The sequence below is a fragment of the Mus musculus genome, chromosome 4, assembly GCF_000001635.26.
Source record: "Mus musculus strain C57BL/6J chromosome 4, GRCm38.p6 C57BL/6J".
Classification (NCBI taxonomy): domain Eukaryota; kingdom Metazoa; phylum Chordata; class Mammalia; order Rodentia; family Muridae; genus Mus; species Mus musculus.
Window position 1 is genome coordinate 117494598 of NC_000070.6, and position 25380 is coordinate 117519977.

General features: G+C 44.8%; 1 protein-coding gene and 2 long non-coding RNA genes across 12 annotated transcripts in view; 2 read left to right on the top strand and 1 right to left on the bottom strand.

Moving 5' to 3' along the window:
• The window catches only part of Rnf220 (ring finger protein 220), a 225590-nt gene extending 223135 nt beyond the window's left edge, over positions 1 to 2455 (bottom strand). Inside the window, exon 1 of one of the 4 annotated variants that reach the window (XR_003954995.1) lies at positions 2086 to 2352. The gene's annotated coding sequence lies outside the window, so the exon portion shown is untranslated. Of the gene's footprint in view, positions 1 to 52; positions 1092 to 2085 lie in introns of those variants that run through there. The other 3 variants (NM_025739.3, XM_006503285.2, XM_011240588.2) reach the window with 3 other exon arrangements.
• Positions 1140 to 14718, top strand: Gm12827. Of its 5 annotated transcripts, none has more exons than XR_868034.2 (5): positions 1140 to 2131; positions 5623 to 5731; positions 8327 to 8676; positions 9613 to 9961; positions 13994 to 14718. It is a non-coding gene; the product is annotated as a predicted gene 12827 (long non-coding RNA). The 5 variants fall into 5 exon arrangements; XR_868032.2 differs by having other exon boundaries at positions 8327 to 8549; XR_376563.3 differs by lacking the exon at positions 8327 to 8676.
• A 45-nt stretch (positions 14719 to 14763) lies between these two features.
• On the top strand, positions 14764 to 25002 carry Gm34669. 3 transcript variants are annotated; one of them, XR_001784411.1, is made up of 4 exons: positions 14764 to 14804; positions 15451 to 15580; positions 17258 to 17388; positions 23805 to 25002. It is a non-coding gene; the product is annotated as a predicted gene, 34669 (long non-coding RNA). The 3 variants fall into 3 exon arrangements; XR_376573.2 differs by lacking the exon at positions 17258 to 17388; XR_376572.1 differs by lacking the exon at positions 23805 to 25002 and having other exon boundaries at positions 17258 to 17941.
• Positions 25003 to 25380: the final 378 nt, after the last annotated feature.

Below are 25380 nucleotides of genomic sequence, written 5' to 3' on the forward strand. Positions count from 1 at the left end.
CCGAGTCCTCGGATTCCCCCTCCAGGCCCCGGAACGCAGCGATGGAACTCACGCCACTTAGCCCCGGGCTCCGCCGGCCGGGAGGAATCGGAACGGGAAACGCCCGGCGCGCTTTTTCTCCACGCTCTTTTCTGCCTTTACACTTTGCTCATTTTCCCTTTGCGAGAAAAGCCGGGGGGCTGTGTGCAGGGCCCCAGCTAGCTCGGCTGCCCCCCCGGTTCTACTCACTGCCTCCTTCCTGCTAGCCCTCCTTCTATTTTTATTCCCCCCCCCAAAAAAAACCCTAAAATGCGTCTCAGGCGGAGGCCACAGTGGAGGCGGGAGGTAGGTCGTGGCTGCAAGACGTCGTGAGCAGAGAGCGCCTGTGCTTTCCCTTTCAGCTGCTTCTGGGGCAGCGAAGGGGCGCAGGAGAAAGACCTGGGACGACACAGGCCACCCAGACAGAGCCGCGCCCCATCCGGGTGGCCCTGGCCCTAAGCACTCCAGCCACCCGATGTGCGTCCGGCCCCCCCGGCCCAGGCCCCGGGGCCTTGACTAGAGCGGTGACCCGGACCAGAGAAGGCAGTGCGTTCTTAATGGGAAGGGAGAATGTGTCCTCTGCTTTCCAACACCCCGAGACCTCGTCACCTCGGGGCTCCAGCACGCCCTGGCGGGCCACGGTCACCCGGGCCTCGAGCTCTTGCCGGGGATACTGTAGCGCAGGACGAACCTCGCATCCCTAGATGGCCTCGCCACCGTGGGCGGCCTCGCCCGGGGGGCCATACGGAAGCTCTCTGCCCAAGTTTGTTGTGCCCTGGAAGAAAAGCCTTTCTCTTACAAAACACAAAGGCGAAACGCCCAGGCCGAGCCCTGAAAAGCTTCGGGTTGGGGGTGGGGGGGCGGCCGGAGGCTCCGGCGCGCGGTGGCTGGGACGGGCTCCGCCGGGCGGAGGAGGTCGCTCGGCCCCGAGTGACGAGCGCGGCGGCGGTGGCCGCAGGACTGCAGCAACCGGCGTGCTCGCTGAAAAGTTTTGCTCTCAAGTCGGAAGAAGAGAAATTGTTACTCAGTTTAAGGCAGGTAGAAGATGTAAAAAAAAAAAAAAAAAAAAAAAAAAAAAAAAAAAAAAAAAAAAAAAGAAAAAAGAAAAGAAAAGAAAAGAAAAAAAGAAAAAGAAAAAACACCACACACACAAAAAGCAAGCTCGTGATTTTACAAGATCGTCCTCCCACCTCGCTCCTTATAATCGCTGGAAGAGGGGATCCCGCCCCCCCACCCCCAATCCCAGGAGACCGGCACGGAACGCGTTACTCTAAGGCCGGCCAGTCCAACCCAGTGGAGCTGGGAGTTTACCGGTTACAGATAGCACGGTTCACCTCAGTGGCAGCACCTGCCTTCATCCTGCAGGCGGAGGTTTTCCCCATCCCACCCCCACCGCACCCCCCGGCTCTCCTTCTCCATCCTTCACACCCGTCCTCGTCAGGAAAAAGTAAGCCGAGCCTCTGGGGACCCCAAGGCTCCGGAGCCTGCGGGGTACCCCACCGGGTCGGCAATGTGTTGTGCGGCTGGGATCGTTTCTCAACAGATCGCCCCTTTCCTATCCCGCCCGCCGCCTGAGAGTCCCCACTGAGTAACACTCAGACCGGGCCCGCGGAAATCACAGCGGGGTGCACCGGGAAGCCGGGCAGGAGAGCTTACTCGCGGTCGACCCAAACAAAGTGGAAATGGGGCTTATAAAAAGATGGAGAAGTCCTGCTCCCTTCCCCTGGCTATCCCCCTCGCCCTCCCTACTTGTCCAATTCCAGCGTCTGGTCCCTCCCCCTTGCACCCCCCAAATAAAACACATTAAGGAAAACTCAAGACGGAAAGTTTGAGTGAGGCAGCGCACTGAGCGCGCCGGGCACCGACAGCCAAGGAGGCTCGGTCGCCAAGATCTAAGACGCGGCAGTGCAGGTCCCAGTCCCTGTCCCTGTCGCAGGGGAGCCGCCCGAATCCCTGGGAGACCAACCCCGAAAGTTAGCCAGGTTCCTCAGCAACCCGGCCACCCTCGCGCCCACCCCTCTTGTGTACGCACACGCATCCACACCCCTTTCTGGGCTCCGTACTTGCCGTGGAAATTCCTGGGGAGAACGATCGCACTTTTCAGGACACCAAGGTAAGAAGACGGAGAGTGTGGTGCATGAAAAGTCCCGGGTGCGCAGAGCCGGCGGGGGCAGCGGCGGCGGTGGTGGCGGCAGCGGCAGCAGCAGCAGCAGCAGGCGGCTGGCCCCGGGTTTGTGCTCGCGAGCTGCCTGGGATTGCATGTACAGATCAAGAGACTCTGTTGGTGTGAGAGAAGAGCAGTGCTGCCTCTCAGCGCTGGCTCTAATCAGTGAATGAGCCTCCACTCTCCCAGGGACTCGGAGGCGCACACACACGCGCGCGCGCACACACACACTCACACACACATGCACGCACACATTCTCTCACACTCACACACATACAGGCACTCTGAGCACTGAATACATTAGGGTACTAAGGGACTCTGGGAAATGGAGTCCAGACCCCGGGCACTCCGGGAGAGCAGCCCTGGCTGCCCTCACTAGAGGGCTGGATGGTCTTAGGTGGCCCGCCCAAGTGGAAACTAGAGAGGTCTTTTGCCTTTGTTTACATCTCTCCTCCTTTCCCTTCGGAGAAATCTGACTGACCGCGATTCTTTTTTGAACTAAAGTGACCAAGGGGAAATGGCTAAATCTTTTAAGCCTGACGTCAGGGCTGCTCGCTGACCACCAAACCTTGGCTCCAACATAAAACTCTACCCTTTCCCCCCCACCCCCCGCCCCCGAAAGATCCTACCTGCTGTGTAGTGCTTCGAATGTTTAGTGCTTTGAATATTACTTTGGGTCTTTGCCTATAAAAATAAAATTGTAAGTGAATATGAATAAAACTGACATTTAGACAGAGAGGAAAAGGGGCCTAGTTTAACACCCAGATTTGTGAATAAAAATTTCCCTGGTGTCACTGATGTTTATAATATAGTTCTTTCTCTTCAAATTGTTAATTCATGAGGTATAAAAAGATATATTGGGGAAATAGAGAATTAACATTATTGAGAACCTTCTAAGACCCAAGCTATGAGTCCAAATGTCATTCCACAATCTCATTTAGCCCTTTAATTCTGGAGATAATATTTCTAGTTTTTAAAAAGAAGAAACTGAGGCTGGGTTTTGTGACTTACTTCTAGGTACACAGCTAACAGGGAAGGCAGGTAGGCCCCGCTGAGAAGGCAAAGCCCAGCTGAAAGCTAATCCTGGCCTCTGAAGTAATTCCTTTGTTTTGTGGCTTGGTTTCTAAAAAGTCAGGTTTCTCATCTGGAAAAAATTTCTCTTCCCTAGGATACATGAGGATAATCCATCCTGCGAAGAACCTCCCAGGATTATAGTCTAAACCAGAATGAGACCAATATTCCATTCTGATGTGACTTTTTCGTCCCTTTTTCTCATGTTTAACATGTGCTTAAGTTTGTATAGAACTGGGCTCTGTGGTTGATGCCTGTAATCCCAGCACCCAGGAGGCAGATGCAGGAGGACTGCTGAAAGTCCCAGCACAGCCTGGTCTACACAGGGAGTTCTAGGCCAGCCAGGGCTAGGAGTGAGACTCTCAACAAAAGGTACTAGCTAAGTTCCTGTGTGGTGATTACACTTAAAATGTTTAATTAGCAGCTCTTTAAATGAGCAGCTAATAGGCTCACCTAGACTTCTGTGACCATGACTACCTCCATTCACAGGATTCAATTGGCTTAGGGACTTCTAAGCCTCTAGCCATACCAGTCATGCATTGGCACTATTGTTAATTAGACTGCTCTTTTCTGTTGAGTTATAAACGTTATGTGGGCAAGAACTATGCTTGATTTTTTTTTCAAGAGAATCATCTAAGTATCTGACAATGTCAGTATATAGGAGTATTAAAAATGAACAGATACAAGCCAGGCAGTAAAGGCTCTCACCTTTAGCCAGACAGGAGACAGAAGCTGTCAGATCTCTATGAGTTCTAGGTCAGCCTGGAGTACAGGGAGAGTTCCCAGGACAGCCAGAACTATATAGAGAAACTGTCTCAAGAACAAACAAACCAAAACAAATATGCCTTGAATGTGCAAGGCCATGGCTTAGATTAAAACAACAACAACAACAACCAATGACAACAAAACCAAACCAACACCCCCACCACCCCCAAATCCCACAGAACTCCTGTCCCTAAAGAACTAACCATCTAGTCAGGGACCAAAAGAACAGGTTAGAAATCAATGTAGCCACTGCTGTAATTAGGGTGACCATATATCTGTTGACCTGAGAAAAGTTTAATCATAAATGGGCCACTATTACTAATTATGTTGGGGTGACTAGTGAACAGAGGTTATCCTGGGCTGCATGTTGAGATGTCGAACACAAAATACTTCATCCATTAATTTAGCATGTATTTATTGAGCCCTGCCCTGCAGTATGCTGAAAGGACCAGGAGCCCCTTGCATTCCCTGGTAATTGAAATATGAGGCATTCAGCCCCAAGAGATAAGCAGAAGTGAGTCACAGCACAATAGCAAAGCTTTGTGTGCTAACCTGAGGAGAGTGGACCTCATCCCAGAGACACGAGAAACCCTGAGGTGTCCAACACGGTAGTCGTCAGAGGGTGAGCAGCCTGGAGGTAAGACGGCAGACATGGAGACTAGTTGAAAAGTCTGTGGCAGGTGACAGTTGAGAACGCCCCACAGGGGCAGTAGCTGTGTAGACTCTAAAGGCAGATTCAGCCAGACTGAACCGTGTTACCTCGGAAGATGAAAACAGATCCTTGTGGTGGGTTCTCATACTTACATCGCAGGATACTGTTCCTCCTGAGAGACTGCTTTCATTTATTGAGGCAGGATTTTACACTGTAGCCCAGGCTAGCCTGATCTAACTTGTGACCCCCCTGCTTCAGCCTCTCAGATTCCGGGATTGCTGACAAGCACTACCAACCCAGCTTTGTTCTCTGTAATTTGTTGGTTTGTTTTTTTCCAGACAGTGTTTCTTATTGTATAACCTAAGATACTATGAAATTCACTCTGTAGATCAGGCTGCCCTCAAACTCACAGAGATCCTCCTGCCTCTGCCTCCTGAATAGAGAGGGATTAGTAGCCTGTGCCACAGCCTCCAGCTCCTTCAGATCAATTTGTAAAGTTCCTCTAAGAGCCAGGTCACATCTTATGAGTGGACAACCTGTAAGAAGCTCCGTTTCAGCTCAGCTGTCAAGCCAGACGTTTCAGTGACGTTGGCAGTGTTCTGCACCGAGATGCAAATACTTAGGAAGGGGGACAGACACCATCTATAAAGACAATATGATGAAAAACTTAAATGCAAAACAGTAGCAAAACCCTACAATGTGAAACTGAACATCTAATACCTTGTCACTTCACAGGTCACATGTTTGGCAACCTTGGCTCTCCAAAACACAATGAAGCAGGAAATAGGCAGAAAGAGTCCCAGAATAGCCAAAACAAACATGGCCAAGTCTATGTGCTAAAGTTAACACATTTTACCCCTAGGAGAATTCCACAAGCCTTCACTCGGAGCTGATTTACTCTTTCTTAGGTACAATTCTAATAAGCTTGATTATTTGGCTTTCCCATTTACAGACAATTAAGATCGTCAAATTAAAAGGGGGCAGCCATCAAAGGAAATGAGACAGACTTGGATGGACTGGTATGGAAGGAGGTCATGATAGACTGTCAATCGAGAAGACATGTAAGTCAAAGAACAGTACACATAGCATGATGCATTTCTATCACATGCATGTACACACCTCTCCATGGACAAAGGCCAAAGGTGAACTACACCAAGTTTCTAGCACACTAATTATGTCTAGGCAATTTAGAAAGCAGATATAGGTGTGTGTATGTCCAAGGGGCACAGGAAGAAAGAGAAGACTTCGGCTCTGTGTATGTGTGTGTGAATCCAAGTGCATGTATGTGTCTGTACAAGTATATGTTAGGGTATATAAGAGTGCATGTATGTATGTTGTGTAAAGGCCAGCAGACAGCTTCCAGGACTCTTTCTCAGGCACTGTCTACCTTACAAGGTTTTTCTACTGACTTTCCTGGAACTCTCTGTGTAAGCCAGGCTGACCTCAAACTCACAGAGATCTGTTTGCCTCTGCCCCACTCCCAAGTGCTGGGATTAAAGTTGTGCGCTACCTGCCATGCCTAGTTTCTATTTATTTCACTTTATGTGTATGAACGTTCTACCTACATGCATGCATGCGTACTGAGTGCATGTGGTGTTTGTTGAGGTCAGAAGAGAGAATCAGATCTCCAGGAACTGGAGTATGGACGGCTGTGAGCCACCATGTTGGTGCTGGACACTGAACCGAGGTGCTCCAAAAGAGCAACATGAGCTCTTAGCCACTGAGTCAGCTCTCCAGCCTCCACCACCTACATCGTTTTTAAGATAGAGTTTCTCACTGGGACCTGGAACTCATGATTAGAGTAGCTGGCTGATGAGTGAGCCCCAGGGGTCCTCAGTCTCAGCCTCCCCAGTGCTGGGGTTACAGATGCACACCAGCACACTGGGTGTCTGTTGTGTGGGTGCTGAGGATGGAATTTAGGCCCTTATGCTTGAGTGTGAAGCACTTTATGGAGCCATCTCCCCAACCTCACCGCTTTAATTTTCATACATTCCTGTTTTCTTTCCAATGCAAATATACTTAGTTGGTAATTTGAATATTCATTATGGTAATCTGAATATTCATTACAAAATATACAAAGGTAGTGGTAGCATCAGAGCAAGCACACTGAGAACAAGCGTAGAACTTAAAAACAGGCAACGAATAGGGTTCTTTGCAGTGGAGGCAAAAAAGACATCCCCACTTCCAGCTTGGTACAGCCCTGATACTTTCAGAGGTACATCAACATAGAGCACATTATGTGTGATACAGTTTACTTATGAGAGAACAAGTGTGTGAAAATTTAGAAAAGGGAATTCGCGCGCGCGCGCACACACACACACACACACACACACACACACACACACCCTATATTCATCCCTAACAATGCAATGAGAAGGATGCTTTAATGTTGCGGCTAGGTTGGCCTTCCATTTGTGATCCTCCTGCCTCAGCCTTCTGAAGACTGGGGTTAGAAGTGTGTACCATCTCTCCCAGCAAAGATCCTGCTTTGTGTAAGAGCAAAAGTGATAAGAGTATGGAACGGTCCTCAGCCTCAACATTAAAGAGTTGCCTATTGTCTACCAACTGCTAGTCCCTAAGAATACAGAAGTAAATGAAAGATAGTTCCTGCCAGGGGAGCTCCAGCAACAAGCTGGCTATGAAAACGTGCACATGAGGCCCAGTGTGAGCAGACCTACCAGGGAACTCTGGGTAAAACCTGGAGGAAAGGCACAGGAGGAAGAAGCTAACTCAGCCTGGGGCTCCCGTAAGATCACAGCAACCATGGGTATTCAAAAAGTAACTACTGTGTGGGACAGTATTTATGCTTGATTAAACGTAACCATTGTATGGGAGCTTGAGAGACAGCTCAGCAGGGTAAACTCTGGCAGAAGGCTTGCATTTGATTCCCAGCACCCACATCGGTGGCTGACAACTACCTGTAACTCTGACTCCAGGTTTTCTGATGCCCTCTTCTGGCTGCTGTGGGTACCACATGCATGTGCACAAACAGAGTCAAATCCATGCACATAGTCTAAAATAACAACAAATAAAACTCTTAAAAAAAAAAAAAAGCCAAAGATGATTACTGCATGGAATGGCACTTTAAATAGACTTTGAATGGGAAGTACACTTCAGGACAAGAAATGGTATGTACAAAATCACCAAGCCGTAAAGTTTCTCAGTGCTTTTAGATAGATAGTACATCTAAGACTTTCCTGGCAAAGAGAGGTGACGATGAGCATTGGTGTGTGAGGTGGCATCTAAGCCATTTTATACTTGGAAATTACATATCCTTTTTTGTTATTTTGAAAAATGCACTTACACTTAAGTATGTCCCAGATGCGTGAGGCACACATCAAGTCAGAGGAATGGCAAACAGTCCAGGGAAAACTCACTCTTACCCTGGAAAACAGAGGAACAGAAGCAACAGGGGCAGACTGGGTGGCTAAGAGTCTTGCGATGGGTGGCTGACAGCTTGGCTGGATCTGGAATCAACTAAGCATCTGACCACACCTGTGAAGGATTTTGTAAGTAGGATGACCAACCCTAAATGTGAATAGCACCATTGGGTGGCAGCCAAATGAAAGGAGGTCCAAGAGAAAAGCTGTGGTTTTTTTTTTTGTTTGTTTGTTTTTTAATTTCATTGACTTCTGATGAGTTCATTTATCTTGTAGCTGCAACCACCGCTGGACTGTGTTCTTCCCTGAGATCAGAACCCAGCCTCTTTATGCTTCTAAGATGGACTAGATATCTCTCCAGGAATCCTCTAGCTCCTTGGCACCAGACTGGCACTGCTAAGGTTCCCAGCCATGTGACTTGAACTGCTACCCAAGTCTCTAGCACTCCAGCTCTTCAAAGATAGCTGTTGTTAGACGACTCGGGACCATCTTGTGGAAGGTGGAATAGCAAATCCCCATTTGCACAGTATACTCATCCTCTCCATTCAGCTCCTCTAGAGAGTTCTCACTAAACAGGTCATCTGTCACAACATCTGTATGTCTCAACATCCTGCTCACTTCTCTTGGTACTCCAGGACTTTGTTTATAGGCATGATCACTTTCAGAAAGCTATCCTGCCCAGAAGCCCTTTCTTTCCAAGTCTACCATCCTAGTATACAGTGCATGTATCTACCTACCTACCATGTGGTCTTGGACCTGTGAATTAAACTGTGTAACTCCACCAGTAGACTTGGTCTTCTTTCCTGCACCCCTAACCAAGATGTAGCCTTGGCTGTCCTGGAACTTGATCTGTAGACCAGGCTGGCTTTGAATTTATAGAAACCTGCCTGCCTCTGCCTCTGCCTCTGCCTCTGCCTCTGCCTCTGCCTCTGCCTCTGCCTCTGCCTCTGCCTCTGCCTCTGCCTCTGCCTCTGCCTCTGCCTCTGCCTCTGCCTCTGCCTCTGCCTCTGCCTCTGCCTCTGCCTCTGCCTCTGCCTCTGCCTCTGCCTCTGCCTCTGCCTTTGCCTCTTGACTGCTGGCATTACATGTGCACCGCTGCTGCAGAGCTGGACTTGATCCTCTTAAAGCAGAAATCTGTCTTTGTTCAATTGTTGGAAACACACTTCGTATCATAAATACTGGCATATGATGGAGGGAAGTTACTGAAATAAGAGGTCTAGATTTGAGAAGCACTCGCTGGTCCAGATGCTAAGGTTCTTGAAGGGAGGGCCTGCATACCTATCATAGCACCTCAAACACTTAACGCTCAAACACTGTGAAACACCACAGTGGGTGACTGAGAAACACACACCATGAATGAAAAAATTCTCAAGACAGAAATGGCAGGATTGGAGCGGGATTTAGAAAAATAGCTTTGAAGGCAATGTTAAATATAGACCAAAAAGTGGATAAGACTGGAGGGGAAAAGTAACAGGGGGGAAATTACTCAACAAGATGAGACATGTAAGTTAAAACGCACCGTTTCCTACCCAATGCGACAAGATGCTTTATTTATTTTTCAGGGCTGATCTTATTCTCTAAGGAGTTCCTGATGGAGGACAGGCAGCTCCCTCATTCTAGACGCCTTCCCTGTCCTGAACCCCCACCAGACCGGTGCCTTTCTGTGCATCTGGAGGTTACAGAGGGCAGCGGCTACATCTTATTCGTCTTAGTATCTCCAATGCCTAGGACATGCCTGCTCAATAAATGTTTGCTGAATGAATGAACACATAAATTGATCTATTAGTATACTGTACTCGAGCTCTGACCAAGACACAGAGGACCCTAGCGATCCCCAGTGTACAGGTTTCTGGATACAGGAAACAGAACAAATAAAGCAAGCCTGGATCCGGAGACGCACCTACTCCTCAGGTACCAGCGGGTAAATTTCTCTCTCTGACCCCTCCATCCTCATTCTGAAGAATAACTCTTGTTGAGTGAAAATCAATAAAAGTCATTTTAAGGGAAGTAGGTTTAGAAAAAGGCTCTGAAGGAGGAGAAAGGCAACAGGGAACTTCAAGTTCAACCAATTTGGGCGCTCTTTTTCTTTTTATGACAATTTGTAAGCTTTGAAAAAAAATAAGGCTCTTCAACAAGATAAAAAGTCTACTATTCACATTGTTTTTTCAAAATGAATCCCCTCCTTACACAAACCCATAGCTTCTCTGGCTACTGTCAGCCCCTTGTATTTTTAGATATCCAAAAAGAAAATAAATAAATAAATAAATTCACAGCACAAATTAGAATTGCTCTGTCATACAGCTTGGCATAAATAAGAAACTGTCTAAGTAGATGCAGACAGCTGTCAAGACAGTCTGCTAATGTAAATGCTTACATTGGTGATCCAGGGAAGCCAACAAGTGTCGGCTGACTTCATACAAGAGGTCCTAAGAAGAAGCTATAGACCGTGCCTGCTCTATAGCACCCCCAACAGAAACAAGATGCGCTTCCTCTTCCTGTGCTTGAAAGAGCTTGTGCACAGTATGTTAAATAAGGCCCAACTCATTTATTTATCTTTTTATTTTATGACTGCTTGCCTGCATGTCTGTATGCGCACTTCATGTGTGCCTTGTGCCCTCAGAAGTCAGAAGAGGGTATTGGATCCTCTTGGACTGGAGTTACAGAAAGTGAGCCACCATCGGGTGCTGAGAACTGAACCTGGGTCCTCTATAAGAGCAGTGTGAGCTCTTGACAGTTGAGCCATCTCTCCAGCCCCTCCCCCAACTCATCTGTAATGCGGATTGAACGTATTCAGGGGGCAATGAAGACAAACTGCTGAAGGTTTCCGAGGTCAGAGAAAGCCATGTGGTTTGAAGTCCTTCAATTGCTTTGGAACATAGTGAGACTTAAACAAAGCATTCATGAAGATATGGTTTTAATAGAAAAAAGATGAAAAGTATTAAAAAAAAAAAAGAGTAGGGCTGGTGAGATGGCTCAGTGGGTAAGAGCACCCGACTGCTCTTCCAAAGGTCCGGAGTTCAAATCCCAGCAACCACATGGTGGCTCACAACCATCTGTAACAAGATCCGACGCCCTCTTCTGGAGTGTCTGAAGACAGCTACAGTGTACTTACATATAATAAATAAATAAATTAAAAAAAAAAAAAAGAGTAGCCAGGGAGTGGCTGACTCAGTGACAGCATTAGGAAGAGAGGTGTTAAAATTTGAGACGGACTATAGCAGGACAATAACACTGAAGGCAGGCATAGGTGTGAATCGCGTCTCTGTTGCTTATAGCTTGGGTGAGCTGGATGCATTTATCTTCCCTGAAGCTCAGTTTCCAGGATCCCGAAACAGAGACACTGGAGCATCAGCACACGTGCCTCACAAAGGTGATGAGGAGCAACGGGAAATGGTATTCACTGTGGTGCTTGGCACATAGCTGCCTCTCCGTGTCAGCGATGGCTCTGTGTGTGCTCTCCCTTCCTTCCAAGTGCAGGGCTGTGGCTTGAAACATTTAGGGGATGGAAAAGAATGGTTAGTGTTGTCATGTGGGATGGAACAGTCCTGTCTGCAGGACAAACGGCCCCTGCTTTCACCGTATCCAGGGAGTGAAGCAACTTCCCTACCAAGTCTGTGCAGAGCAAGATCTTAGCAACCTGCTTATTGCTGTTTGCTTATTGAGAGACATGGTCTTGCTATGTATATCCCTGGCTGGCCTTGAACTCACAGAGTTCTGACTGCCTCCCAAGGGTCTTCACCACCATGTTAGGCCTCATTAGATTTTGGATCATACCTCTCTGTTCCTATACCCCGAGACCACTCACGTTCATGCATCCATCACCTTCGACTCCGCACTTCTCTGGTGTATATGCTCACTCCTACTGCAGCGCTCACACGGAGGCCAGAGCAGGCCTTGTGGGAATTGCTTCTCTTTTTCCACCAGGGATTGAACTCTGGTCATCAGCCTTGGCAGGAAGCACCTTTACCCACTGAGCGAGACCCTATCCTCAAACTTTGTTTGTTTGATTTGTTGACAACAGAATGCTTCTAGGTAAAATAAGTGTATAGATTTCAAATTTTACTTGCATTTATTCATTCACTGATGGCTTGATCACTCAGTTAATTTTGGCTCATTCTTTGACACAGACATCATGCTGTATGGAGTTCAGGGTGGCCTCCTATTCAACAATCCTTCTGCCTCGGTCTTCTGAGTGCTGGGATCAACAAATATTTACTGATCACCTGGTTTTAGAAGATCATCAAGAGCCACCTCAGAGAATTTGTCAGCTTCCCACCCTTACTCACTCCTGTGTCTCTCCTATTGCAGAGAAGGAAGGAGCCCTCCTCCTAGTGAGGCTGGAAAGGAAGAAGGGCGTGGCTCCTAGGCAGGCACTTGCCTAGCATTGCAAGGCCCACCTCCCATCCCCAGCATTGAGGGGGAACAAAAGCCCAGCACTGCAGAAGTGGTCCAGCCTAAGCTGCATACTGTATTTATGATTTAAAAGTGTCTTTCAATTAAACAGGATGTGTGTGTGTGTGTGTGGGGGGGGGGAAGACAAAGAGAAGAAAGTATTTGTTCATAGCTATCATCCATGCATTCTTCACAGCGCTCTCTCTCTCTCTCTCTCTCTCTCTCTCTCTCTCTCTCTCTCTCTCTCTCTCCCAGCCATACCTGTGTGAAGTGTTACTTATGTCCCTGCCTCTGTTTTCACCTTTGCTTCAAGCCTGGTATCCATCAAGCTGCTGCTGTCTCCCCTTCCTCTTCTTCCTCCTCTTCCTCCTCCTCCTCTTCCTCCTCATCTTCCTCCTCCTCTCCCTCCTCCTCTTCCTCCACCACCTCCTCCTTCTCCTCCTCCACTTGCTTTCTTTCCTCTTCTTCCTCCACCTCCTCCTCCTCCACTTGCTTTCTCTCCTCCTCTTTCTTCTCCTTCTCCTTTTTTTCTTCTTTTGAGTCAGAATCTCTCTCTCTCTAGACCAGGCTGGCCTCACAGAGATCCTCCAGTCTTTGCTTCACGAATGCTGGGATTAAGGGTGTGTGCCATTATGCCAGGTGCAACAGACTTCTTTTAAAATTAATGGATGTTGTTTCAAAAACGACAATGAAAATCAAAACATTTTTTTAGAAAAGATTTATTTATTTGTATTTATATGAGTACACTGTAGCCATCATCAAGACACACCAGAAGACTGCATTGGATCCCGTTACAGTTGGTTGTGAGCCACCATATGGTTGCTGGGAATTGAACTCAGGACCCCCAGAAGAGCAGTCAGTGCTCTTAACCGCTGAGCCATCTCTTCAACCCCTAAAACGTTTTTTAAATAATTAAAAATAATTAAGAGAACAGATGTCTGCATCAACTCAGAGGTTAATTATGGCTGCCTGTTGATTTGGGATAAAGCCCCAAATCCTTACCATGGCCTCTGGGCCTAGCATGCCGCCACCTCGTTTCTGCTTTGCTCCTTGTTCTTCTGCAGGCTCCTCTCCCCTCCCAGGCATGCTTTCTCCTCTCACTCTTTCTCCGTCTTTCATCCCCTCTCACCTCAATATCTTCCTCTCTCTACGTGTCAGTCAGCTACTCTAGTTCATCACATTGGACTGGCTTAACTGTTCTGGAGTGGAAGGAGAGGTAGTGAGATTCCCGTTTATATAATTCTCCTTACACCGTCTGCCTTCTCTAATAGTCTGCAAACTCCAGGAGGACAGCGCCCGCCACTCCTGTCTTGCTAATTGGCACATTCTCGGCGCACAGCTTAGTACCTGGGAAATATTAGACAATAAAGTGTTTTTAATTAATTCAATCAGCCAGCTGCAAATTGACTTCATCTTTATTTCTCCAAATAAAGGACTACACAAGCACACTGTGCTGTGGTAATATGTTTAACATGCTTAAATCCCCTTCTAAAATATGTCCTTCTTGTTTATCGAGTCACTCCTCCCTCCCTATTTTCTTCTCCCTGGCAGGTCACATGGGGTCTTGTGGGATGCTAATGCTCAAGGAAGGTTAAGAAAAAGGAGTAGTCAGAGTCTGTCAACTGACCAGATCACCTGAAGGAACACAGAAAGTGCCTAAGAGATCCTTTCTTTGACACTTGCAAAGACTAAAGAGACATTAGGACACCTTTCTTACAGTTCAGAGCCCATCTCACCGTCCAGACCCTTTACTGTGTGCATCCCACCATCCGGACCCTTCACTGCGAGCATCCCACCATCTGGACCCTTCACTGCGAGCATCTCACCGTCCCGACCCTTCACTGCGAGCATCCCACCATCCGGACCCTTCACTGCGAGCATCTCACCATCCCGACCCTTCACTGCGAGCATCCCACCGTCCGGACCCTTCACTGCGAGCATCCCACCGTCCCGACCCTTCACTGCGAGCATCCCACTGTCCCTACCCTTCACTGCGAGCATCACATGGTCCGGACCCTTCACTGTGAGCATCCCACTGTCCAGACTGCGTCTCACCATCCTGACCCTTCACTGCAGTTTGTGAAGTAATTGCTCACTCTTTTCTGGACCAATGAGCTTCATTGTGAACCTCTTTTCTCTTTCAAAGAGAGAAGGAACTTTGGAAAGTAACTTCAGTGAGATGGAAAGTGAGATGGAATGTGATTGCCGTAAAAGAGAAGAAAGAAATGGCTAACAGGGCCTGGAAAGATGATGGCTCAGTGATTAAGAGCACTGACTGCTCTTTCAGAGGTCCTGGGTTCAATTCCCAGCAACCACATGGTGGCTCACAACCATCTGTAATGGGATCCGGTGCTCTCTTCAGGTGTGTCTAAAGACAGCTAAAGTGTACTCATATAAATAAAATAAATCTAGAAAGAGAAAGAAAGAAAAGGCTAATGGAAGAGGAACCCAGAGATATGTGTAGAAGTGGATCTCTGTGAGTTCCAGGACAGCCAGGGCTATATGGATACACCCTGTCTCAAAAGAAAAGAAAAGAAAAGAAAAGAAAAGAAAAGAAAAGAAAAGGAAAGGAAAGGAAAGGAAAGGAAAGGAAAGGAAAGGAAAGGAAAGGAAAGGAAAGAAAAGAAGAGGAAAAAGGGAAGGAAAGAAGCTAGGAAGACAGGCATTAACTATGTGAGATTTGGGCAAATCACATATTATTTTAGATTTTTCTCTTCTATTGTAAGGGTTTGTTTGGTTTTGTTTGCTTGTTGTTGAGTTTTTTTGGAGTGATGTGGATGATACAATCTACATAAAAGTAAAGAAAGTACAGTATTCCTGAGAAGGGCCTTTTGAATATTATTATTTTTTCTTTGTGCAGTACTGAGGACCATCAGCATGTGCTAGGATGTATGCTACCATTGACCTGGGTTCCTCACCTTAAATCCATTTCCGAGTCATAAAAGTTGGTGATAATTAAACCTTCCTTATTTATTTCCCTTTTTAAAACCGTATTTTGTTTGCAACAGTGTCTTGCTGGTCTTGAACTCGAGCTCCTTCTTTGGCCTCCAGAATGATGAAAATGTTCACTCAGGCATCCACAGCTCCTGTCTTTATCTGGAAAGATGATAAACACCCTAGTGTTTCACTGAGGACAATGTAAGTATCTGAATACTATCAGGATTAAGTTTGAAGCTAAACACGATGGTGCATACCTGTAATTCCAACACTTGCACAGTGGAGGCAGGAAGATCAAAAGTTCAAGGTGGGGGCTGGAGAGATGGTTCAGCAGGTAAGAACACTGGCTGTTCTTCCAAAGGACCAGGGTTCAGTTCCCAGCACCCATCTGGCAGCTCACAGCTGTCTGTAACTCCAGTTCTAGGGGACCTGACACCCTCACACAGACAGACAGACAGACATGCAGGCAGAATGCCAATGTAGATATAAAAGAGGTTCAAAGTTCTCTCAATTACCTTAAGAACCCAAGGCTAACCTGAGCTACAGTGAGACGCTAATGCCAACCAAACCCAGGGAAATGTCTCATCTGCCAAACCTGATGACTTGAGTTCGATCCCCAGGCCCACAGAGTAGGAGAGAGTCTACTCTCACAGGTTGTCCTTTGACAACTGTGCTGTAGCACACACACACACACATACACACACACAGAGAGACTCACACACACAAATACAATCTGAAACAAACTGCATTTAAGTAGTAACTGTAAGGCCTCTTCTTAATTTGCATATTAGCTAAACAATAAACCAGCATTTGTTCATAGTTTAGTCCATCAGGATTAAAGTCGGCTGTGTAAGGGGATAAAACAAAGTATTTAGTCAAATCAAAGGCAATTCAGATTATAAAACACTCAATTTTAGTGCTACTAAGATGTGGGAAAATATACACCTTACAATAGATTATGTGTAGGTTAAAAAAGTTGCTTTCACAGTGTAAAAAAAAAAGGATGTATCCATAAACAGTGCCAAGTGAAGGCTTGAAATGAGAAGGTTCTCAGAAACTCAGTGGAGCAAGAAGTTCCAAGGCTCAGCAGTGGAGAGGGAAGGCTGCCGCACAATGACCTGGTCCCCTAATGCGTTTTCTATTGATTCTACAAGGCGTTCGCAGGAAACACAAATGACAACTACACTCTATACTTTTCTCTCTTAAGCATAGCTACATTCAGTTTTGTATGATATGTGTGTATGTGTTTAACTAAACAAATATATAATGTGCTAAAAAAAAAGATAAAACCTGGAGGAAGTGGCCAAATTGTTTAAAATTTTAACCTAGTAAAGTATTTTGAAAATGGTAGTTGGATACTATTTCAATACTTGGAAAAAGTAAAAAAAAAAAAAAAAAAAAAAAAAAAAAGTACCACAATGGAAACAAATTCTAAATGATTTCTGCATCTGTAAATCTGGGTTCAAGATTCCTGGGCCAGTGGTGTGTGTGTGTGTGTGTGTGCTTGTGTCTCTGTGTGTGTGTTTGTGTGTTTATCTATGAGTCTAGGAGACGGTTTCAGGTTTCATACCTCCTAGGCATCATCTTCCTTGGTGTTGTATTTTGTTTGTTTGTTTGTTTTGGGGGGGTTGTTTTGTTTTTGGGTTTTTTGCTTTTTTTTTTTTTTCTTGAGACAGAGTTACTAAGCCCTATAGCTAGCCCATTGGAGCTGGATGGCCCACCAAGGAGCCTCCTGGAGTCATTTAATTTCCTCCTTTCCCATACAAACCATTCCATACTACGAACATCAAGATGTACAACCCCTAGTTATAAAGTACTGCAGTGGACCCGAATCCTAGCTGGTCTGCTTCAGACTGCTGTTCACCTGTTTCCTTGAAGAACCTTGAACTTCAAGCCTACTGCTCTCCCTGACCGTCTGCTGGGGCATTTCCTAAGACTGACCAAACTACGCACAGGAAGAAATGTTTGCAAGACTTTCCAGCCCACAGCCGACTTTCTAAAGCTCTCAGGTCAGCCAATTTTCCAGGCTCAGTAAACCGGGTGAGCCGGATTTGTTACCTACAAGCCCTTTCTGCCTTTCCATGTTTGTCTTCTGCAGGACAGCGCTTTCCAACATTTCTAAATATCTCCTTAAGTCCAAAACAGTCCTCATTTTCTTGGCCTCTTACTCACAGAGATCCTCCTGCCTCTGCCTCCCAAGTGCTAGGATTAAAGGCGTGTGCTAGCAGTCCAGTTTCAACTTCCTTCTTATTAACAGAAAGTACCTGAATTTGGCTGCCTCCTCTCATGCTGTGAATCCTTCAAAGTCAATCTGAAGACCTAGTTTGCATCAGCTTCCTACGGAACTACTCAACCTCCTATCCCTGGCATCGCTTCTGGCTATGCTATGTTTTCTGCTTCTAAAATTAGGAATTTAACTTTCTGGCTGCAGTCATCTACTCTCCAGGCTGCCTATTAAGCCTGTTTATCTGCACTCATTCTTCTGTCTTATCAGAGTATCAGTTCTTTGGTCCCTTTCTCCTTTTCCTCTTCCTCCTCCTTCTCCTTATTTTACTTCTTGTTGTTCTCGTTCTTCTTGTTTTCCTTCTTCTTCTTCTTCTTCTTCTTCTTCTTCTTCTTCTTCTTCTTCTTCTTCTTCTTCTTCTTCTATTTCTTCTTCTTCCTCTTCTTCCTCTTTTCCTCCTCTTCCTCTTCCTCCTCCTCCCCCTCCTCCTCCTCTTCTATTTATTCTTCTTCCTCTTCCTCCCCCTCCCCCTCCCCTCCCCCTCCCCCTCCCCCTCCCCTCCCCCTCCCTCTCCCTCTCCCTCTCCTTCTCCTTCTCCTTCTCCTTCTCCTTCTCCTTCTCCTTCTCCGTCTTCTTCTTCTTCTTCTTCTTCTTCTTCTTCTTCTTCTTCTTCTTCTTCTTCTTCTTCTTCTTCTTCTTCTTCTCCCCCTCCCCTTTCTGTCTTGTTTCTCTACTTATCTAGCAGAACATTTCCAGCCCATCATTCCATTTAGTCTCTTTCTTGGACTGTTCCCTTTCCAATCCCACTTCTGGCTTCTTTTAGCTCTCTGGAAGCCCTTTCATAGGCATGTTGCCCCCCCCCCCACTTCTTCTTCCAGTAAACTTTTAAACTTGGGAGTTTTCTAGGGATCTCTTCTAAGCATTTGTCTCTGTTTATTCAGCAGCCAGCCCTTATGTGATACAAGTCTTCCTGTAGCTTTAGTTCCTAGAAGCACATATTTGTGCCTCATAGTCAGACCTTCTGTGGTGGCTCTAACTACTCATCTGGCTTCTTCAAATGGTTCTCTCCTAGTTACTTTCAATTTAGTGTGTCCAGAGGTAAATTCGACATTACCCTTTAAACCTATGTCTTCCCTACATCCTAGGTATCTCTCCTCTCTTATTAATTTGTTTGAGATAGGGTGTTGCTAAGTAGCTCTGGGTGGTGGGGAACTTGATGTGTAGCTCAATTTCACAGTAATCCTTCTGCTTCAATCTAATCTTAAGTGTTAGGAGGGCAAGGCATGTGCTACCACGCTCAGCTCTCTTGATTTTTTAAAAATAATTTTTATTATATAAAAAACCTTGCACATAAATGAAATCATCACCCACCAAAATTAGCTAGACCCCAAATGTGTGCAACTTAATAAACACATACAAGGTTAGACCTGGCATTTGAAACAGAAGCTGTAAAGTTTCACACTGCATTTTATCCTTTCAGTATTGAATATGTTTTATGAACTTACCCATAAATATCTTCTCGTTGATTTATTTGCTTTTTTAATGTTATTTTTTAAATCAGTTCCTGTCTTTTTATTAACTCATACACAGTAACTTGTCTTCCGGTTTGTTGAAGCAGTAAGTCAGACAACACTTGCCACAGTAATGTCTATCAGAGTGGCTGGGGATGAAACTCCAGCCCCACACTCGTCAGAAAGACAGTCTTGTTGAAGGTGTTTCAACCTCCTCCCAGCATTTCGCCCAACCGACATAACCTTCAGCTTGTTCTGCTTGGGAATGCTGTAAGGTGTTGTTCTCTGCCCTGCGCAACCATGTACTCTCAATACAAGATGGAAGGACTCCTTTCGAATGTTGCAGTCAATGTATGGTATCTTCCAGTAGCTTGCCAGCAAAGCGCAGCCTGGGCTAATCAGCACGAATTCTCTCCCTGTCCTTGATTCTAACCTACATATTTTCTGTGGTGTCCGAGGGTTTGGCCTGGAGTGTGGTGGTCTTCCCTGTGACGAAAATCTGAATCTTGGTAGAACTTGGCAGTTCCCCTGCAGAGGGCAGATTGAAAAGTTATCGTCATCGATCATTGTCATCATCATCATTGCTGCTATGTATCCCCAGCTAGTCTAGAGCTCACTGTGTAGCCCAGACTGGCGTCAAACTCATAGTAGTCTTCCTGCCTCCACCTACTAATGTTGGGTTTCTATGTGTGTACCAACAGCTTCTCTCCATATTTAAATAATCACCAAGACTTGTTAGTTTTATCCCCAAACTATTTCTCACTATTCTCTACTTTCTCCAGCCACCAACCTGGTCCAGGTCATTATTAATCACTTTCATTCAACAAGTTTTATTCAACCCCATCGTCCAACTGATTATGTGGTTTTTTTTCACTCTAATATTCTAATAATATCTAATATTCACTGTGAGCCATGCACTCTAAGGTTCTAGAGCAGTTCTTTCTTTCTAACACTGTGACTCTTCATGCAGTTCCTCATGCTGTGGTGACCCCAATGATAAAATTACTCTTGTTGCTACTTCATAACTGTATTTTGCTACTGTTATGAATCATAATGCAAATATCTGACATGCAAGGTATCTGATATTTGATTGTTACCCACAAGTAAAGAGCTAGAATATAGTGTTTCTTTTTTAAAAGGGTTTTTTTATGCTTATGCCTGTATATGTGTGCACCATGGTTGTACCTGGTCCTGGAGGAAGCCTGAAGATGCCATCCATTTCCTGGAACTGGAGTTACAGAAGGTTATGAATTGCCATGTGGGTCTTGAAGACTAGTAAATGTTCTTAACTGCTGAGACATCTCTGTAGTCACAGAATATAGTGTTTTAAAGAGCTATTTGCTTAAATCATTTAAATACCTGATTTTGGCTGGGCATAATGGCACACCCATGTAATTCCAGCACATAGGAGATGAAGGCAGGACACTCACAACTTAAAAGTCATTTTTGGCTACAGAGCAAGTTCAAGGCCAGCCTAGACTAACTGACCAAAAAATAGATAGATAGGTAGGTAGATAGATAGATGAATGGATGAATAGATAGATAAAGGAATGAATGGATATTATAGATGAATGGATGGATGGATGGATGGATGGATAGATGGATGGATAGATAGATAGATAGATAGATAGATAGATAGATAGATAGATAGATAGATAGATGATAGTCTAGAATTATTCTCCTATTGTGATAGATAATTTTATATATCAGCTTCACTGGCCTCAAGTTTGCTCAGATAGCTGGTAAACCTCTGGAAGTGTTTATAGGAGTGATATTTCTGGAAAACTAATGTTAGAACGAGTAGATTGTGTGTTATAGTTTTATATAGACTTGAGTGTTTCCCCACAGCATTGGTTCATGTGTTAAAGGTTGAAGGTTGAGTCCTCAGCTTGGTGCTATTCAAGGTCATAGAACCTTTAAGAGGGACGTCTAATGGGAGGAAGTTTGGGGTATACCTATGGAGGGGATATTGAGATCCCAGCCCAGTCTTTCTTGCTTTCACTGCCATGAGGTGATCAGCTTCGTCTGCCATGTTCTCTACTGATTCACCTGAAGTAATTGTTGTCTCAGAGGCTTACAGCCCCCATCTGCTAACCTAGGCTTTGTCCTGGAGGCTTCTAGCCTCTTCCATACAATCTACTCTAGGCTTAAAATGTTTTCAGTCTCTGAGACTTACTGATGATTAAGCTCACCCTTTCTAGCTCTTTCTGAACTCTGGCTGGATAGTTCAACTCAGCTGTTCTGGCTCAAATTCCTCTCCAAGCTGACTGATTCGATTCTCTTGGCCTCTGACTTTTTGCTCCGCTTGGCATCAAGCTAACTCTGGAAATATGTTCTAATCTTCTGGCTCCTTCTCATTTTGTGGCTCATTCGTCCTTTACTTGTGTCTAGCTTGTTTTCTCTTCAATATGTCTATAAAACTCTTCCAGCAAAACTGCCTCCTCTTCCTCTCTCTCTCTCTCTCTCTCTCTCTCTCTCTCTCTTTCTCATGGTCTCTCTTTTCTCTTTCTTCTCATGAGAGCTGAACATATCCTATCCTGTCAAATCTTTCTCTGATTCATCACTTTTCCTGCCACTCCGTTAGACATCACTTTCAAACATAGGTGTTTCCTTCTACAAACTAGCTTTACCTTCATTGTTTGGGACTAAAGGTGTGTAGTAACGGCTGAGCCACGCCACAACTAGAAACAGGTTTTTCTAGAAACAGCACAATCTTGGGGTTCACTGTGTGATTTAATATCCTCCAGCTGATGTGGTTTTGAATGCTAGCCTAAAAACTACAGGCATCAACAATATGTTAAAAAATGTTTTAAAATTGTAAGCCAAAATAAACCTTTCTTCCTTATAAATTTATCTCAGGTATCTGCTATAGTAAGGGAAAACCAGCTAACACACCAGTGTGTGGGGGCACCAGACAATCCATAGACAATGTGAGTGAAACAGAAGGTGGGAGAATATAAAATGTCTGCCTCTTTCCTTGAAGGGAGATCTTCTATTGCCCCAGATATAAGAGTTCCAGCTCCTCATGTGTAGCATTCTGGAACATACAACATTGGCCTTACAATTTTCAGACTGAAGCATACTGCTAGCAATCCTAGTTTTCCAGCTTGCAGAGGGTAAAACAGACAACTTAGCAACCTCGATAATGATGTAAATCAATTCCCATAATAAATTCCCTCTTAAGCATATACATACATTCTATTGGTTCTATTTCTCTGGGGAATTTAATATAGGCTGCCAATCTACTGACCACATGGGAAATCTCTTTACACTTTTTTCTTTTTTCTTTTCCTCTTTCCCTTCCTCCCCCTTTCTCCCCCTCCCCTTCCTCCTTTCTCTCCACTGTATGTTAAAATACAAATCTGATTTTTGTCACCACTTGATGCAAGGATCAAACTAAATTAAGTATACGAAGGACTTAGAAAGTACCAGGTACACAATAGTCACTACATGTAAGTAGGGGAGATACAGTGACTAACTTGGCAAATGGTTTTGGAATATCTGGCCAGTCATGAAAGAAAGGAAGGAAGAAAGAAAGAAAGAAAGAAAGAAAGAAAGAAAGAAAGAAAGAAAGGAAGGAAGAAAGGAAGAAGGGAAGAAAGGAAGAAACAAGGAGACAAAGAAACAAAAACCTATCACTAACTTATTCCTTAGACTCAAAGGGAAAAAAAGAAGACCACAAAAATATACTTGGAGAAAATATGTAAAAAAAAAACCCTATATAATCTTGAGGTGAAATGAGGCTTTTAAGACACGTCCCCAAAGCCAGAAGATATAAAATACTACCTACAAACTGGGGTGGGGGGTGGGAGGTGTATGCCTTAAGTCCCAGCATTCAGGAGGCAGAGGCTGATCTCTGTGAGTTCAAGGCCAGCCTAATTTAGTTCCAGGACAACCAGGGCTATACAGAGAGACCCTGTCTCAAAAGAACAAAAAACCAAAACTAAACAAAACAAAGTACTAGGTACAAACATATATAAACATCTTGTATACTAAAAGGGTCATAAATTATCTCAAAGGACAACAGAGATCTTTTTACTGTTAAGTTGAGAAGCTGTAATAACCAATAGAAAAACCACCCATAAACTGTAGGAAAAGTTTAAATTGCACAAATAGACAACGTACAACATAAGAACTACAAGCGATCATAGAAAAAAATCATAAACCTTAGAAGGAAAAATATGAACAAAATGAGGTATTTATATGTCGGCACAATTAGGAAAACTGACTCTGCTCATTATAGGTACAGAAAATGGGTACTTGGGTAAAAGCACAAACTTGGAACTAGTCTAACAATGGGTTATCACAATATAAAACGTGTGTGCCTTAGTACAGTAATCTCACTCCCAGACATTTCAACATTTGAATAATTCAAGATAGGCATGTACCAAGAATGTTCACTGCATAATTTATAATAAGATTAGAAATAAATACTTACCAAAACACAGCTCGTGCCTGTAACCCAGAACTTTGGAGGTGGAGGCAGGAGAATTAAGAATTCAAGGTCATCCTATATAATGACTTGCAAACCTCATAAGTTACATGTGACTCTGTCTCGAAAATATAAATACATAAATAAACAGACAAATAAATAAGTTGAATGTATCAAAGCAATCCTAGGGCCTTAAAACAAGTGATCTGATGCTGTTTTTTAAAGATTGTTTTAATGTTTTTAACCATGTGCACACAGCACAGGAGCACAGATGGAGATGTTGGAGCGCCCGGGAGCTGGAGTCACAGATGGTTCTGAGCTGCCTCATGGTGATGCTGGGAACCAAAGTCAGACAATTGTCACCGTGGACCATCTTCAGCTCCACAAGCCTGTTTATTGATGCTAGGAATAAAGGAAAAATGAAAGAGACCAAGATGTGGTTCCTTCTCCTATATGATCTGCAGAGTCAGAAAGATACTAAACAAATAAGCAAAGAAATAAAATACTCCGGAGTAGCAAAATATCCCTTAGAGGAGGCCTCCGGTGAGAGATGCTGTAACACAGTGACCAGAGCAGAGGTGTCCCTGGTAAGCTAAACCCATAAAGCTTCTAGAGGGGGTGGGTAGAGTAGGCAGGGTAGGGCGGAGGTGGACCGACCGGTAAGTTTTAAAACAGACTAGGAAGTCTTTTACATACCAGCAGCTTGAACATATATGGAAACGATAAAAGTCCCAACCGTCTGTGACCCCAGCTCCAGAGCGTTCAACACTTCTATCTGTGAGCACCCGTACTCATGTCCACATAACAGCACATGCATAATTAAAAATATTAAAAATTAATCTTTTTTTAAAAAAGCATCAGATCACTAAAAATGTACCAGGGTTGTTTTGGTAAACTATAGCTGCCAGGACTGTTAACCTGGGATTAACTGAAACAGCTTTCTGATGGTACTAATAAGAATCACTCTACCTGACTAAGGTGTGAGCTACAGGGCCAGAGAGACGGCTCAGCAGTTAAGAGCACTGGCTAGGCTTCCAAAGGACATGGATTCAATTCCCAGCACCCACATGACAGCTCACAGTTGTCTGTAACTCTAGTTCCAGAGGACCTGGCACCCTCACACAGACATTAGCATTGGGAGGTACAATTCCCTTAATTAAGCCACTTATAAAAGAGACCTTAGGCAAAACATCAAGTACATCTTGGAAAAAAAAAAAAAGATGTCAACTATACATACAAGCCAAAGAAGACATTACGAAACAAACAAGGGCTTAGAAGATCAAAACTGTATGCTCTCTTCCCTAGAGAGCTACTTAGGATGAGCTCAAACCAGCTAAGAGAGGGATGAGGGTCAAGGATCTAAAGAATGCTCAGCTTCAGAAACAATGGTGCAGTGACCCAAGGGAAACTCAGGAGTCTTATTCTTTTTTTTTAGTTTTTAGATATATTTATTGAATATAAGTATATATGAGTACACTTGTAGCTATCTTCAGAGACACCAGAAGAGTGCATCGGATCCCATTACAGATGGTTGTGAGCTACCATGGGGTTGCTGGAAATAGAACTCAGGAGCTCTGGAAGATCAGCCAGTGCTCTTAACCACTGGGCCATTTCTCCAGTCCCATGAGTCTTATTCTTGGCCTGATCGTTCTTCAAGTTCGATGGCAAGGGAGACATTTGGATAAACCCTTGCCAATGGTTTCCAATGGAAGCTGAGCTGGTAGACACTCCCTATCAACTGTATTAAGGTTTTGCAGCTAACTGGCAGTGGCATAGCTTTCTGTTATAGACTAGGTGCTGTGTAACTGGTTCCTCCTCCTCCACCCATCACATA